Below are 18,020 nucleotides of genomic sequence, written 5' to 3' on the forward strand. Positions count from 1 at the left end.
TAATCATCCTTAATCAAGTGTATGGCCTACAGAACATTCACCAAATTTCGCCACAACGCTGTTAAACGTAATGGGATATGTGAGATGACAATGATGAATTTCCTGATCTGTTATTTTCAAGCATATCTATACAGAATTCTTGATGTCCTCGGTCTAAGAACTGGTCATTAGAGAACCGTCTACCTTGAGAAGGCTATTTCCTCCAAGAAGCATAGCGCTATATTCATGTTTCAGAAGCTTTCTGAGTGTTTAAATTAAGTCAAGCTGAAGCCACCTTATGGTTTTGAAAAGATAAATGTATTTTCAACATTATTACAAAATTTGTTACTGTCTGCTCAGGAGCACTAAACTTCAAAGCCCCACTTCTGGCTGCTGCGCAGTGACAGCACTCGCTAAGCGTCTGGTGCACATCCCACGTTGAGTTCTCCGAGGCACAGGGACACAGAAGCTGCTGTCAAACTAGGCTGAAGAGCCAAAAGAAGGAGGTCCACCCGACTGGGGGATTTTTGTTCAACGCCAGGGACACGGTGCAGCTCCCGCCCCTGGTGGCGGGTGCACAGTAGATCTGCCCGGCTCTGGCTTAGGTTTTCTCAAGTTTTAGGTTAACATATTATTCAAAAAGGATAATAAGCAGAATATTCTGGATTCTACTTTCACGGGGCAGAACGGTTTCCCTCCCGTGGTCCCGAGGGCGGGAAGCAGGGGGAAGGCGGCGGCCGGCCAGCCCTTCAGAGCCCGACTCCGGGGTGGACCCTCCTCTCCTTCCTGGATGCCCCCCACCCCGGCCCTTGAGACCTGCGCCCGCACAGCGCTCAGGCCGCGAGCCTGTCCCTAGGTGCTGCACGGGGACTCAGGTCTCGGGGCTGGGGACCTGCCCTCGCTCCGCCCAGGGGACCCGACCAGCGCAGCTCCCCGCGGGGCGGCGGCGGTGTTAGACGAGAGCGCGGGCGCCCAGACCTGCAGGGGGGCTGGGGCTGTGGGGGGCTGGGGCTGGGGATGGGGTGGGGGGGCTGGCAATGGTGGGGGGGCTGGGGAGGGGGACGGGGGCTGAGGCAACGCCAGCAGGGCGCTGACGCCCGGCAGAAGGGTTCCCACGTGCACCAGCCGGGAGACGCCGGAGCTCCTGACGCCTCGCACTTAAAACCCGGTGGAAAAGCCACGGCCCCGCCCGCGGCGAACAGGGGCCCTCGCGAGGCGCCCGCGGGACCCGCCGGCCGGGGCTGAAACAGCACCTGCTCAGCCGGGCCAGCTCTGCTCAGCCTCTCTCCTTCTGACCGTCTGAAAATGAGGGACGCAGCTTCGGCTTTAAAGCTGTGTCGAGACCCAGACGTTCACCTGCTTTTACTTCTCTTTGAGCTATTTTTTTTCACTCTTCAATTCAGGTGTTCACTGAGTGCTGGCTCTGGGCCAGACACCCTCGGGGGGCTGCAGGGACAGGGAGCTTGGGACGCCCCTCCCAGGACGTGAGTGACGACGGACAAGCGGACAAGCGGACAAGGGGACTAAGGAGCAGGTGGTGGGCAGTGGTGGTCTCCCAGTGCGGGGGAGCTGCCCAGGCGGCCCAGGGAAACCTCCCTGGGGTCTTGTCTAGGCTCAGAGGGGCAGCGGAAGCAGCAGCTGTGCGGACAGACAGCCTCCCCGCCCCCAGAGCAGGGAAGAGCTCCCCTTTCCCAGGGAACCGGGCAGAAGCACGCTTTCCAGAGGCGCGGGGCGCAGGGGCGGGTGAGAAGGCCGCAGGCGGATCCCCGGAGGCCCCCGCAGGCAGCAGCTGAGGTTTCCTTCCAGCGCGATGGTCGGTTCTGGGGGGAGGGAAGCAGGGACCAGCGCCTGGGGAACAGGGACGCCCTCTTACACCTGTCAGTACAGGACTCAGAACTCAGAGGCGCTCTGGGGGCTCCTGGTACGAACACATGACACAAGCTTCCTTCATAACTGATTTCTATCTCATAAACAATGGATGTATTTAAATTACAGTCAAGGAGGAAGGAACAGCTCAAGTGGCAGAGCGCAGGCTTAGCACGCATGCGGTCCTGGGTTTAATCCCCACTGCTGCCTCCAAAAACAAACGAATAAATAAACCTAATTACCTCCTCCAAAAAGGTAAAAATTAAACTATATGCAAAACCTCCATTTTTACTCTTAAAGTTTAATTTTTTTCATATTTCCAATCAGCAGGTTAAACTGTAGCCAAGAAATGTTTTAAAAATTGATCACGAGTTAGGCTGTGATGCTTCTGTGATCCACTAAAACTTTCCTTATGTTTTTATCTTAAAAGCACACGTCTGTCCATCCAAGGAATGCTCTGGTGGGAATTAGGCAGTGAGCCCTTCCGAACCTAAGATGTGAGAACGAACGGTCAACCTGATGAGGCTCCTCCCCGTTGTTCTCGCAGCATTGCCAGTCCCCTGCCACACCTGGGGCTTGACGCTCACCTTCAGTACAGTTCTGAGCAGCTGCCATTCTCTGGCCTATTTTCGAGATGAGGTCACTGAGGCCTGGGGTGGTAAACCTACCTGCAGACATTTCACAATCAGTCAGAGTTGCAGCCGGGCTTAGACCGAGGCCTGCAGGGCTCCGCCCACACTCCTGCCTTGGCGCGGCCCCTCCTCAAAAGCCCTCCCTCCTTCTCCCACCTGCTGACTCCAGGACAGGGCAGCTTCTTTTCTGCTCCTTTCATTCATCACCAGTGCCCCGGTGGTAACGAACTGGGAGCCCCAGGTTGAAAATGGTACTCTAGCCACTGACACAGAGTGGGACATCGACCTCTCCACTTTGGGGTTATCCTTGTCCACGAGTATTACCCGAGGGTTCTTGATTACTTCATTCTGTGTCAGGCTCGGCCCGTAGGCACCCTTTTACTCCAGGCCGAATCCACGTGCAAGACAGTCTGCGCCCCAGCTTGTTAATTCCTCAGTTCAGCCACAATGAGGGTCAAAGGCAGAAACTCTCAACCGCCTTGATTTTGCTGCAGTGCCGGCTGAGTGCAGGAACGGTTCCTCTGCTTAAAGGCACACCCGCTCCTCTGCTTAAGCACAGGAGGAGACGCACCAGGAACAAACCGAGAGGACTCTGGCATTCAGTGCAAAGAAGTCTCAGCTACAGCAGCGCAGCTGTGAGACGGATACTTCACGGGAAATTAAAAACCGGATAACACAGAGCAAATGAAGTCATCGTAGTTGTTCACGTTTCCAGGCAGGGGTCAGCAGGGTCTTGAGGGTGAAGAAAAGGCACACCAAAAGAACATATTTGAGATTCTCACCGAATCTAAGCAAACAAGTGGGGGAGTGAGTGCTGTAAACCCCTCACAGTGAGCCTTTTTGCATCTCTGCATCTTGTGAAATCAGCGGTTTGTGTAGTTCCAAGGCAGCCCTCCCGTCGGGCACATCGTGACACGAGCTGACTGCAGTAGCTGCGGTATTTTCTTCCAGCCTGTGAACCGGGGCTCCCGGGGACCCGTCTGGGGCTGTTCTCACAGGTACGGGAAAGATGAGTCACTCAGGGATCTGGCTCAAAGACGAAGTCTTGGCCTTCACGTTAGGATGTGATTACTGAGCACAAGCAGGTAAGCGAGGCACATTTAAGCTGAGTATTAATCGAGTGAGTGAACTCTAGCAAATCTCTACATGTGAATACAGGAAAAAAAAAAGAATTCAGTGGTCCAGGGCTGGCTTCTGGATAACTGAAGTGTCACACGGGGTAGTTAGATCTTTTGAAAACTGTGGTTTTCAACAGGAAATGCTACTGCCCCCCTCAAGCCCCTGGGGACACTGGACAACGTCTGGCGACATTTTTGGTTGTCACCCTGGGGGAGGTGGGTGCTACCAGCATCCAGTGGGTAGAGGTCAGGATTCTGCAAACCCCTTACGATGCACAGGACAGGCCCCGACGAGGACTCGTCCCACCCGGGGTGTCCGTGGGGCCAAGGTTGACAAACCCTGTTCTAAGCTAAGTCAGATCATGCCATTTGCCACTCATGTCTCTGCACTAGTTTCTTATTTTGTTCAGGTTCAGATGCAAAAGCTTCCTGAGGCTGAGAGATCCCCCCATGAACGCGCTCCCTGCTGGTCCTGAACCTCATTTCCAACAACCCTCTTGCCACCTGCCCCGCCAGCCCCACCGGCCCCACTGGCTTCTCGGCCTCCCTTCACTCAGCCCCTCACCCTCCAGGCAGAGAGCACGGGGCTCTGCTCCAATCACCCTGAGCAGAAAGGCCCTCCAGCCCTTTTGAGACGACAGCGCCTTTCTCCCCCCCGTCAATTTCTGTTCCCACAACCTGCTCTAGTTTTGCGCAAAGTCCTCACCAATGGCACATCCCATTTCCGTTGTTTGTTTATTTCCCCTCTCCTCCCTCTAGAAACATGTCAGCACGAGCTCAGATGTGATACTGGTGCCTTCAAGGGTGCCTGCACACAGTAGGAGCTCAACAAACATTTGATGGAAAAAGAGAATAATGAATAACAAACAAATTAATACAACAGCCTTGCATAAAAAATCATTTCGTAAGAGAAAGCACACTTTCTGTAACTGCAGAAGAGTGGACAAGTTTATGAACCAAACAGATCATGTGAATTATGATACAGAAGTCATACATCACAGTACTCATTTGTCCCCACTCACATAAGATTCTTGGAAACGAATAAAAGGATTTCCACTGTTAGTAACACACCTTTGAGTTCTAATCCCTATTTAAAATTAGAAGGTACGGAAAACGTCACAGTGTGTGAGTACGCATTTTACTTATTCGAAGGGCAGAGCTGTTTGCTTTCTACCTAAGGGCGTTAACTTGCAGCGGATGCAACAGGCAAAATATAAAAGCAACCCAAGTGCTCGCGGACGGGTGACTGGATGAAGAAGATGCAGTGTGTGTGTGTGTATATATATATATATATATATATACACACACACACACATACACACACAGTGGAATATTACTCAGCTGTGCAAAGAATGAAGCCTTGTCATCTGGGGCAGCAGGGATAGACCTAGAAGGTATTTATTATGTTAAGTGAAATGAGTCAGGCAGAGAAAGACAAATACTGTATGATTTCACTTATGTGTGGAATTTAAAAAAACAACACAAGTGACCACACATAGCAAAACAGAAACAGAGTCATAGATTTAGAGAATGGACAGGTGGTTGCCAGAGGGGAGGGTGGCGGGGGGACGAGGGAACCAGGTGAGGGCACCTGAGAGGTAGAAACTTCCAGGTACAAAATAAATGAGCCACTCGCAGGTATGGGACGCCAGGGTGGGGAATACAGGCCACAGTAATGCAATGTCTTCCAGAAACAGAAGCAAAGGGCTAGAGCTGTCTGCCGTCTACCTAAGAGTGCTGCCTGCAGGTACTGGACATCTGCCCCTGACGGATGGCGGCACGCTGGGTATTTTCACTATGTTCCCACCATGACCACCGATGATTCTTTCATGACCGTCCTACCAACACACAAGGTCCACACAGTCACTCCGCAAAGAATCTTACTCTCCATGGTTTTGCAATGTCTAATGTCAGGACACTAGAGGCAGTTTGGTCAGTGTTGACTCTGGGATCTTGGTGCCTAGAGACAGTCAGAGGCAGGGTGACCACAAGTCTACAGTGGGGGCTCCAGACCACCCCACTTGCAAGGGCCAGTGACAATCAGTCAAACACCCACGTGAACATCTCCGGACCTGTCTGCTTTCTCTGACCAACTCTCTACAGCAACGCTGCTGCAGCGATAGATTTGTCATTTATTCTCTTCTCCTTTCAACAGACATTTGTGGAGCATCTGGTATGTGCAGGTCCTGTTCAAGGCACAGCACAATGAGTCCTTGGCTGTATTTCCTCATTTTAAGTTAATGTCCACTTTGCTCCCTAAATTTTTGTCCTCTTTATTCTTTCCCTTAAAAAAGTCCCTCCTTCTGCCAATGGGACAAATTTCAACTTCTTGAAAATAGAGAACACAGAACCTGTCCCGGGCACAGAGCGCTGGGCGGTGATGCGTCAGCTCAGATCCTGCGCCCTGGGTTTACTCTGGGGCACAGCAAGTGTCCCAGGCTTGCACATACATACATATATTCGTTTTCATATTTTTTTCATTAAAGGTTATTACAAGATATTGAACATAGTTCCCTGTGCTGTACAAAAGAAACCTTTTTTAAAAATCTATTTTTATAGCTAGTGGCTAACATTTGCAAGTCTTGAGCTCCCAAATTTATCCCCTCCCACCCCCTTTCCCCAGTAACTATCACAGTGCTGACTGTGTCTGCGGGTCTGTTTCTGTTCAGTCTTTTGAGGCATGCTGCTGCTTGACACGGGTCCTGGGGCAATGTCCTGGCGGGAAAGGCCGACTCCACGCTGCCCGCAGGACCGCAGTGGCCGCTTCCCTGGACGTGAGAGGAATGAATATGCTCATGACGGGGGCTGCGTTGAGGAGAGGAAAGAAGACAGGGTTTTGTTGAGGGAAAGCAGAGGGGAGACGGAGGCTAAGAAGAGGTAGGTCTCTTGGGGAAGGAAAGCGCAGATTCTTCAGCGGGGGAGAGAAGCGTCTTTCTCGGGACGGGGAAGACCCCTTGAGTAAGTCTGGGGGTTAGAGAAACACGCGCTGCAGTGAGCGACTCAGAGGCGAACTCACTCCCAGTCGACGTCCAGAAGACAGCGGCACAGTGGCCTCCCTCCCTGGGAAGCACTGAGATGGCCCTGAGTTGGTGGCCACTCTGGGGAGCTGATGGCGACCCAGAAGCCAACCACGTTCCTCCTCCAAACTGGGAGATTTCTCTAGGGCTTGGACACGTGTCTGTGAAGTCTGACACAATTCAAATTGCATACGAAGATGCAGCCGAGAGCTTTTAGAAAGATACGCCTCAAAGAACTGGCTCCTCAGATGCTCCCATCTGAGAGGGGCGACAAGACACGTAAAGGACAGGGATGCACGGAAGCACAGATGGCTGGACAACCACCTCGGGGGTGCAGGAATGAGCAACCTGGACCAGCCACTGCAGGAGTTCCATCTTACTCGGCTGAATTAATGCTTGCTGGGTTTTTGTGTTAAAGCCTTTGACACATAAATTGCTAACACGTGTGGGAGTGACACCCAGGGTGCATCCTAACAGGTGCCCCTTCTCAAGCATCTGAGTGGTGACTCGACAGAAAAGGTGACCCAGCTCAAAAGTGGTCACCTCCTCGGCCCCTTCAGGGCAAACGTGGAGGCAACAGCGGACCAGAGGCTGAAAGGACAGTCATGCAAATGCCCAGGGGTCCACAGGCAAGACGGGCTGCGGTGGCTGGGGGAGCCCCACTGTGTGGGCAGTGGGAGAAAACCCTGGGTTTGGAGGCATGGACAGAATGTGGAGAGGAGGAGGGAGAAGGAAGCAGGAAGCAGGAAGCAGAAACCTTGAGCAGCAGAGTCAGGACCTCACGGGCTCTGCCCTCTCCCTGCCCTGGGAAGTAGGGGATGAGCCGCCGGGAGCTCGGCAGCATCACCGAGTGGGTTCCGGCGAGGATTCTGGGCAAGGGTGTGGTGGGAGGGAGGCTGGATTTGTAAAGGGCTATTCATCCAGCCCCAAAAGCGTACCGCTGACGAGCTTCGAGGAGAGGTTAGAAATGGAAAAGCAGTGAGAATTTAGACTCAGGCAGTGGCAGGAGGAAGGGAAGTTGGGGGTTCACCGAGCTGTGGTCCCTTCGGGCCGAGGGATGGGAATGAGTCAGGACTAGGCAGGGGCCTGGTGATCAGGACGAGGGTGGAGCCCTGGATGTGGTCTTTGAAGCGACAGCCACCTACCCACAGGGCAAACCGAGTGGCGATTATTTGAACAAGAGCGTTACTAGGACTGAAAAAAAATCTAAAAATCCTTCGGTAGGGAGGATTGCTTCCAGGAAAAGCAACATTCCTCCGAGTAAGGAGCCAGAAGGCAGAGTACAGGGGGTTGTGGGTGCAAAAGGGCAGGTGCGGGCTTGGGGGAGAGCACCTGGGCAGGGATGAGGGTCAGCGATCAGCAGAAGGAAGGGCTTCTTGTAGCAGAGGGAGGCTGATGGCACCAAATGCCACAGAAAGGTCAAGAGGAATGAGGAAGGAACGGGCCCTGGAGGGTTTCTTTAAGAAGAATGCTTAAAGACATCATTTCAGTCTCAGTTACCTTAACCTGAGATGGTTTGAGAGTGTATTTTGGAAACATACGAGATTAGGATCCAGGTTTCAGTAACACAGGAGAAAAACAAACTATAGCTGTTTGACTGATTTAATGCTGAGTGAGAGTGTGATGCAAGGCATAAAAAATGTGAAAATACATTTTAAACTCATTATGTGTGCTGGCTGTAATTCATCCTGCAAGTCTATAGGAAAATTCCTCTGCAGAAAAGCTACTGCGGGGAGGGGCATGCTTGTGTTTCCCTCTCCGGCATTAAGGAAAAGTACAAAGGCTGTGAGAGGAGCCGGGCATGGTCCTGCCACTTCTCACACCCTTGTTTTTAAAATTTAGAAGCTGCAGCTAGACTCTGCCGACAGACACACACAGACAGGTGGCTAGGACCTCTCCGACCCAAATCGGCACCTAGTTTGTGTTAAACCAAACTCACCCTGTGTTACAAGAACAACGCATGTCAAATCTCTGATTTCTCCGGAATCTTTTATCATTGCCCGTGAGGAAGAAACACACACAAGGACCTAGGGCCACTCCCCAGCCCCTTGCACGCTGCTGTCACAGGCTTCTGAGAAGGAAGTTTGACTTTTTTCTTATACAGAAGAGCAGGACCAAACATTTGGCACACTGCCTCAGAGAAAGACAGATGTCAATCATAAGATTCTCATCGACCCGGAGGCTGGTCCTACACTCAAACAAGAAGAGCGGAGTCACGCGTGGGGTCGCGCATCGAGATGTAAGCTGCCCGCGGAGGGCACGTTACCCAAGGGAGACGCGTGCTAGGAGGGGCTTGGGTCTGGAACAGCGTGGTGGGGGGAGGAGGGTACAGCTCAGCGACAGAGCGCATGCCTAGCGTGCGGGAGGTCCTGGGTTCCAGCCCCAGCATCTCCACTAATTAATCAGTCAATCAATGAACATTGCAAGTCTGACCCGAAACCGGGCGAACCAGACTTTATCGTCCCTCTGCGAACAGCCCCAGAAATGCATCAAGAGAGGGCTTCAGTGTCACCAGTCCCGAGGAAACGGGCCGACACGAGGTTCCCTCACCACCACTCCTGGGACACAGCCAAGTCCCACAATGTGGTCATAATTCTGTAGGAACTGATTAGCCAAGAAATGGCAAAACACAACAGGGTGGAACTGGAAAGGCTGGGCAGGTTGAGAAAATGTCATCGCCGGCCCTGCTTCTTAGCAGGCTAGACCCCACCCCCACCCCAGCTTTCCTCTCTACTTCCTAAAACCCTCTATGGAGTCAGCACCTTTGAGTGGCTCAGAACTGCTCCTGAGCTTGTGTCTGAAGCATCCTTTCCGCAGGAAGCCCCTCACTACGCATCCTCGGGGTTGAGCCGGGTGGGGCGGGAGTGCTCCCTTGCCCCTCCCCTCAGCGCCTGCCACCCCCTCCCCTGCCAAGTCTTCAGAGATGGTTTGTGCTAAAAACACCAACTGAAGCAGGAAATAGAGTGATATCTTCAACAACATATGTGCTGAGCAGGGCAAGAACGCACCATAGTAAAGCTAAAAAATGCCTGTCAGTATAAATAAGGTTTTTCACCCAAAAAGGCACAGAAAATTCTGTTGCGCCAGTTTCCTTTTCAGTTTGACGAGACGGATCTTTGGGAGCCCACCTCTGCTGCCCCGGCCGCCATCAGGGAAAGCCCGTCGCCATTCTCTCCCCTGCAGCCTGCCCGCCCCAAAACAGCTGAACGTGCAGCATCCACACAGCAAGCCGGCCCGGAGAGCCGTTCCTCACGTCTCATCGCACGGGCCACGGTGTTTGCACAGCGGTTATTGTTACATTCCCCCTGTGCCCGTGGCCACGGGCACCCCAGCGCCCCAGGACCCAGCACCTGCACAGCGGCCCTGGCTCAGGAGGGCGGCTCCTCCCCTCCTTCCCCAGAAAGCACAGGCGGAGAGCACGGTGCTCCTGTCCTTCCATCGGGGGCTCCCGATGGTCAGGACGCTTGCAGGGTGTTGCCTGGGTGGGCAGCTAGGGACAGCCCCAACCTGAAAAAAGACCCCAGTAGGTGTCCCTGCGACACTCCCATCAGCCTCTACATCCTCCCTCGGGGAAAACCAACAGCCCGGCCCAGATCCCTCTAGAACCAGGCGGCTTGTTCATTTATTTATTTATTTATGTGCTTATTTTCATGAGAATCGTGTTGACTTTGTTTTGGCTCTTGGTATTTAACCGCCGTTAGGTGGAGCTCAGAATGGGGCCCCTTTTGGATTTTTAATAGACGAACTGCTTTCAGGATAACCCCTTCAGCCCTTGAGAAAGATACAATCTACATCTGCCCCATTTCGGGGCACTGCCTTCTGTTTCTGTCACAACATGCTGTTCTGGGGGCTTCCGGGTGTCCCGCCGCCACCACGTGAGCCTCAGCACACGCCGGGATTCGGCTGCATCTCTCACGTGTCCCGCGAGGCAGCCTCTGACTGCCGGCATTCATTTCACTGACGGCACTGCAGCGCGCTCAGGGACAACCAGGGAGGTCAGCGAAAGGCAAAAACCAGAAGGCAGTGGTGGGGGTCGAGTCTTGCTCAGAACTAATCACAAATGTGTCCGCCCTCAAATACCGCACAGCCCAGAGGGCAGAGGCCCACGCCCACGGGGCCCTGGGAGCCTCTCCCTGTGTCAGCACCTAAGGGAGGGGACGGGGTTGGGGGGCAGGACACTGGGGACCGCGGGGGCTCAGGACAGCAGCCATCTCAGCCTGGGGCAGGGGCGTCTCTGCAGGGTGACAACGTGTGGCGGGCCCCTGCCCCCCCGGGACAGCCCCTGCCCACGGTGGCTGGCTGCCAGCCCGCAGCGCCTTCCGTCACACATTGAAATGTCTCTGTGGACGTGAGTTCTTGTCCGAAGCCTCCTCGAGCCGCGTGCCTCCTTCTCCGCCGGCTCCTGCGACTGGGTCCCTCCCTGGGCAGACTGGTTGGCGTTTCTAACTCCCTTGGCCTCCATCCCTACGTGCAGGTGACTGAGTCTCCTGGGAGCTGTCACAGCGCGGATGCCAGTTACTCAGGATGGATGAGCCACTGGGACCCCGTGGGAAAGGGCAGACCGGGGTCTCCCGTGGGCCCGCCTTTCACCCCGGGCTGTAGGAGGAGACCCCCCCCGAGCCAGCCAGGAGGTGGGGTCCCCTCCTCGAACGCCTGCAAGTAAGCGTTTCTCATTAACCATTTGTGAAGTATACATGTTTACATGCAAATGAACATAGAAGCGCCTCTCCACGCACCCTGGTGTCGCTCCCCCAAGCGTCACTTACTGATGGCATCTGCCCTGCTCTGAACCCTCCTCCTCACAGTCCTGATGCAGCTCACGCTGCCTCAGCCGGAGGGAGGGGTCTGCCTACAGTCTCGTCACCCCTCCATCTAAATCCTACCCTCCGGACCAGTGTTTCAAAGTCATATTTGGGAAATCAGTGTAGTGGGTCACAGTAAACATTTAAAAACGAAAGAGAGGTGCATGAATCGAATAAAAATGCAGTGTTTCACAGGCATTAAGGGTAGGCAGTGTTTGGAGAAACATGAATGGTGTCCTCACTCACTTCCTCCCTCGCTACCTGGTGCCTTGGATTTTCCGTGTTTCCCTGCTGTGAGCGGCTTCCCAGCAGACCCTGTATTTCACTTTTAAAATCCACACAACTTATTACAATGCCCAGCGCAAAACAGACCCTCAGTGCATTTTCTGAACAGATGAATGAAGCTCCCCTTTCTTATTAAATGACTTTTCCAAAACCTTTTGAAAACTTGAGGCAGGTAGCAAACAGCAACACACAATTCTACGGCGAGTTGAATCTCTTTGCCTGAGGTGAACCTCTGATGGTTTAAATTCTGAGAAGAACTGTATGTCTTGGCGGCCATGTCATAGAATGATTTTATTATCTAAAAAATGGACCGTCTTCCCTAAAATCATTACAGAGTTCCTAGGATGGATTTGCTCCCTGCAGCAAGGGGAATGCTCTCTGATTGGCAGCTGGACCACATCCCTGAGTTTTCTAATGATCATCAGATTAAAAAGACATTTTTTTGATCCCTCCCCATCATCTAGAAGCATAGTGCCGCTGTCCCATGTCAGCATCCCAGCCTCCGTCCATCAGACGTGATTTCAAGCCTGAGTAAGTGAGCAGAGGAGACTCCCCCCGTGGCTGCAACGCCATCAGTGAAATGAATGCCAGCAATCAGAGTTTGACTGTCTTGTACGACACGTAAGTGATGCAGCCACATCTCGGCTTGTGCTGAGGTCTGCTTGGTGGAGACAGGGATGCCCAGAAGGCACCGGGACAGCATGTGAAGATGGGAGCAGACGACAGTGTCCCTGAAATGGAGCGAGTGCAGACTACATCTTTCTAAAGGACTGAAGGAGTTATTCTTAAAGCAATTTATCTGTTAAAACTCCAAGAGGGGCCCCATTCCGAGCCACACATAGAAGTGGTTAAATACCAAGAGACAAAATAAAGTTAATACAATTCTCATGAAAAATTTTTGAAAATCACTCTTTTTGCACTACAGATCTGCCACTGAGCATCAGTCATTTACTTGAAAAAAAGATAAAGTGAACGGGGAGAAGTATTGTGGGGGTCACCCTATGTTAAACTAGTCCTTTGTGCTCTATAAGCCACCCCCTCATCCTGCGTCTAAAACCAGCCTGGCCCCATCGGCTGGTGGCCTCACCTGAGAACTGGAATTAAGCAAAGGTAACTTCAGCGAACAAACGAACAAACGTGACTTCAGGAAGTCATTTAAGGGCTGCGAGTTTTACTTTGCTTTTCAGTGACATGCAAATGCCTGCAGAGGGGCAGTTTTCACCCATTGCTTTGCTCAAGTCTTCCGTCTCTTACCTCCTGGGTCTTTCCACATCAAAGAGAGTAATAAAACCCAGATCCAAACATGCCTGGGAATTTTTCCTGTGGGACCTCTGATGTACCCGTCAGTCCTTCCCTTCTTTAAGATGGACATTTGTTTTTTTTTTTTTTGGAAGAGTATATTTGATCATGAGCCGGAGTGGAGTTTGGGTGTGGAGTGGCTCTTCTGGAGGCTCTGCAGGACTCTGGGCGATGCACGGCCTCCCCAGGAACTGGCAAAGGGAGTGTTCTGCTGGAAACGCATGTCAGCGCACGTCCAGCTCGCACCTGCCTGGTCTGGGCCCTGCCTATTTCAGGACCTCATCATCTACGTGGGAGGAACCGAACCAGATTGTTGTCTATTGTCCTGCTACAATTAACGTGTGTTCACTGCATGTGAAATTGCGATGGCCCAGTAATTGCAAATGCACACTAAGTATGAAACTGCAGATTTTGAGGAGAAATCAAAAGAAGAAAGGAGAGAAAGCCAGGCTAAGAGAGGGTCTGAGAAGGTTTGCATACGGTGGGTGGGTGGGTAGGAGGGGGACTGCTGGCTCCTGGGATGGCGCACTGGGTACCGTGACCCCGAAGAGAGCTCACTCTCAGATGGTGTGGAATTTTCTAGGCTAATCTGAGAATTAATCATAAAAAATGACTCAACTGGCATAAAGGACCTAAACACTCAGGTAATTAAGAAACAGGGTTTTTTCTTCCAGTGCTCATATGGAAGGAGAGAACAGGGTAGCAAGCCAGCCCATCTTTAGGAAAACATTCCACGCACCATGTCTCTTCCAAGCATTTCTTCACAAAAGGAAGGAAACCCCAGGACATTGTATTATGTGGCAAGAATGAGATGCAGATAGTCAGGAAGGTCTTTATTAACTTGCTTACGGAGCGTCTCCGAGTGGCTTAGAGGATAAAGCACTGGGTTTCTCTTCGGAGCCCCCAGTGGGAGTTTAATTCAGAATCTAGCAGAGAGACCCACCGTACACAATGGCCGCTTGCTTAACGGCTTGACGGTATGAAAAATATTTCCAGGGTTATGAAAAATAATCCGCTTCGGAAAAGACTGCCTTTTTCCCCCAGATTTCCAGGTACAATGGAGTCTCCTCCCACGGACGGGGCCTCGGAGAACAGCCCAGCTGCGCCGGCTCCCCAGCCTCCTTTGGCTCATCTCAAGATGAAGAACTATTTATGCAAGATCCGAGTCCCCGGGACGGCTGCGTGCTACCAGCTGCAGCTGCACGGCCAATGTGTTAAGGAAACTTCCCCAGACAACTCACACTATTCAGAGGGTAATGTTTTGATCAGTTGATCTAAATATTTAATTGTCGCAACTCTCCACTTGGTTTTGCTTCTGGGTTTCCAAGAATAACGAGGTAGCAGGACCCAGTGGAGGTGCCCAGCTCAGGAGACCTGAAGAGCTGAAGATTCTCCCAGCAAACATGTGCTGCAGGGCTCTGAGTCGGGGCCCGACACTAATTTCTCATTCAGCCGTGTTTCTAAGTTCACTGTTATCTCTCTGCTTCCGCAACCACATAATTTAGAAAACCAGAAGCTGCCGTAGAGATGGACGAGGAGAGCTACGCTGGGTGTGTCCGCTCTCCCGCACCGCTCCCGGCAGCTGCCAAGGACCACGGCTGACCACCCTGTGGCCCTCAGCACGGCTCCGGGGACGAGGTGAGGGTCGCTACACCTTTACCTTCTGGCTGGTCCTGAGCAGGCATCTGAGATGCCCCACGACCAGGACGGCCGCTCACATCCTGCAGAGTCAAATACTTTCTTCAGGAAAGGCGCTGGGTGGGCACTCTGCAAAGAATGCAACCTCTGTGAGTGGCCACTTCCCTGTAGGCAGGCACTGTGCCCAGCAAGCCCCCACGGAGGCTGAGACAAAGGGAGACAGAAGGCCAGGAGCCGGTCTTTGAATGTGAGGACGTACTCTGACGCAGCCTGTGTGCTGTGCGTCCCTGACCCAAAGCGGGTGCTTTGTGCAACAGGAGAGCGGAGAGGTTTTATAGAAAAGCGGCACTGAAAGAACCTCCTCTCGGGTGAAAACGGCCCTTGCATGTCCCTCAGGAGCATGCCCAGCAGCTGCATGTGGCTTTTTTTGAAGTTTTCTGTGCCCTCATCCCAGATCTCCCGGTGAGGAGTTCACGTTTACCTTCAGAAGGGAGTGACTTCCTGAGACAGGGCCTTTGCATCATTCCTACATTTTAATTGGTTTTTGTTTGTTTGTTTTTGGAGATGAAGAATGCTATAATAGGAAGAATCCAGGGTTTGGGAGAAAAGGGACGTGCTTGACTTCTGACCCTGGGAATGACTAGTTTCTGCAATTATGGGAAAGCCACCTAACCCTTCCAAGTCCCTGAGTGCTCATGAGTAAATGGGGAGGCTGACACCTGCTCCGCTGGTCTCGGAGACAGGACCCGGGGACAAGGGACGTCAGCACGCTGGCCGACAGGAGAGAGCCACTTACAAATGTCAGCTGTTCACAGAGTGCCGCGACCACGCGCTCCGTGGTGCTTCTGAGCACCTCCCGCTGTCGGAGGTCACACGCACGTACCTAGGACTGCTGCCCTCCGTTGGGTTTACCTTCGCCCTCTGGCTCCCGGCCGGCTCTGTAGGAGCGACCCCAGGGGTTAATGCTGAATGCTCGCAAGACAGAAGAGGAATGTGCGAGAGGATGCCGGGTCTTGCCGCCAAGTGTCCAGGTCGAAAACACACCTGGTCTGTGTCCATGCAGACCAGTAGCCCTCTCTGGTCTCATGCTCCCAGCTAAAAGGACCAGGTACCTTGAGCACACATTCAGGGGCAGGGCTCACCCCACATCAGCAACTCCGGCTGCCATATCTAACCCTTCCTTCTGCACCCGGGGAACTCCGTGCCCCACCATCCTCACGCATCACCTGTCCTGCTCGAGGTCGGCCCTGGCACCGGGCTCTCCTAGACTCCACAGTGGCAACGCACTCCTCCTCCCAGCCGCCGTCACCACCTGTGCCCGTCTGCTGCAGGGAAGGGCCCTGCACTCCACCCAGGTCGCCGACACTTTGTGAGCATCGGATGAAGCCTGTGAAGTCTCTCCCCAAACAAGGAACAAGCATAGCTCGAGGCCCCCAGGCCGCCTGGGGCTCAGCCACGGCCCCACGAATGGTTTGTGGCCCCCCAGGTAAAGCCGCTTCCTGCTAGACTGTCCCTCACTGAAATGGGGTGGACCCAGCTGTCCCCCGGTGTCTGTGAGAGGGCAGGGCACACCGATTCTCTCTCTTCTTTGGTTCCCAGTAGCAAGCCCTGCACTCGCATTAAGTAGATGCTTCTTGGATGACTGCGAGGGAGTCCGCTGTACAAGTTAATGCAAGCCCGGTTTACAGGTCGCTGGTTGCACAATCTCCCCGTGTGAATTCCTGAGAGAAGGCGCTGTAAAGTGTGAGAAAAAAATCTCATGAACATTCACAACAAAGCGTAGGTTCTTTTTTAAAAACGTCCAATTAACACAGAGGACCAAGAGCTTTGTGCTCCTAACGTAGGTCAGTTTGGCTGCTGATCAGCTTACGCCAGCGGAAAGCTCTCGTCCAAGTGCAGATGGCCTAAGTATTGTGTGTGCTGGACGTCTGGGGAAGCAGAGACGTGGCGAGGCACGGCTGCGATTTCCAAACTCAGATGCTGTCCGTCAGCGCGGAGGGGCCAGGATGTGGGTGAAGCAAGCCTTTTCTCACAGAGAGAGTGACTCTCCTTACGTCAAAGCTCAGATTCACTGACACACGGCGGAGGCGGGGGCCGGGGTGGGGGGAGCACCTTTCTCTGGCTCATCCTTGCCTGGCGTCCACTGAGTGACAAGCAGAGGACTTGCCCGAAGACCTGCTCATTTGGAAAATGAGGGAAATCTCGTGTTGATTTCAAACGGCTCCAGAACACGGAGGCATTCCTCACTCTCAGGGGAGGGAGATCTTCACGCCGCGAGGCAGGAAAACACCCCACAACACATCAGTAAACTATGTGCCTGTCCGTCCACGCCCTCTATAATTTTCCTGAAGCCTCCGGCTACCGCCCTCCCCACAAATAAATCACCATGGAGAGAAAGCAAAGCGTGTGGGGAGTGAGAGGGGAAGGGCTCGGCACAGGATGCAGCGCCGGCGAGGCGGCACGAAGCCTCCGGGGCGGCAAGCCCTGCATCCCGCTATGGGATGTGGAGATTTGCCTACGGAGGACCGAGTTCTCAGGCTGCAATCTCATTAGACTGCATCACAGATTAAGTGAAGACACCGTCGAAACTTCTGTTTCAAACACCAGGAGCAGAGAGTGGCAGTTTACCGACACTATCCCTGAGCGGACCGTAGGTCTCCGCCTGTGATTCTGTGATATTGTGGTGATTCTGGAGCATCTTCTTGTAACTAAACAATGCATAAGTAATTGTGCTTAATTTGGCAGACAAACATCAAGACCTCATAAAATATTGATTTAAGATGCAACTATATGTCCGATGGAATGCTGACATTTCGTACTTAGCTCTGTTTGGATGCGATACTTAGAAATCCACATTTTTGTTGTTGTTGTTGTTGTGGGAAAGTGGTCTGCATGGCTGCCCACGGCCGGGGCTGTGCTCTGAGCCTCTTGAAGTCCCTGTGGGAGAGCTTGCCGGCCACTGTTGTTGCAGGGGAAGCTCACTCCTGAGAATTATTTTGTTTATATCATGAAAAACGATGCTCCAGTGTCCAGAGGCAGGCTTCCATCCTGAGCAGAAATCTCACATCCGTGAAGCTCAAACGGATTGATTGGTCTATGCTAATTACAGTGACTTAAGAATAAATATTTTATTTTTTAAAGGACTTCTATAATAAAATATTTATAAATATCTATTAATAAATTGATTTGACATTGGGACATACTTCAAAACAATCCGATGACGGCAGAGGGAACTGGGCAGGAGTGAAGACGAGACAGAATTGGCCCTAGAGAGAGTTCATTAGTCTGTTCTCCTTACTTTTAAATGTGTTTGAAATTTTCCATAAAACCAACTTTAAAAAGAATTCTTTTTAAAGTAAATGGCTTTATGGAATCAAGTATCAT

The 18,020-nt window shown here is 52.5% G+C and overlaps 1 protein-coding gene across 1 annotated transcript in view; it reads right to left on the bottom strand.

The window, feature by feature from the left end:
* Nucleotides 1-18,020, bottom strand: part of LOC140696223 (unconventional myosin-XVI-like) — a 211,129-nt gene that overhangs the window by 31,645 nt on the left and 161,464 nt on the right. The window lies entirely within an intron of this gene.

The sequence above is a fragment of the Vicugna pacos genome, chromosome 4 (assembly GCF_048564905.1).
Source record: "Vicugna pacos chromosome 4, VicPac4, whole genome shotgun sequence".
In the NCBI taxonomy this organism is placed as follows: Eukaryota; Metazoa; Chordata; class Mammalia; order Artiodactyla; family Camelidae; genus Vicugna; species Vicugna pacos.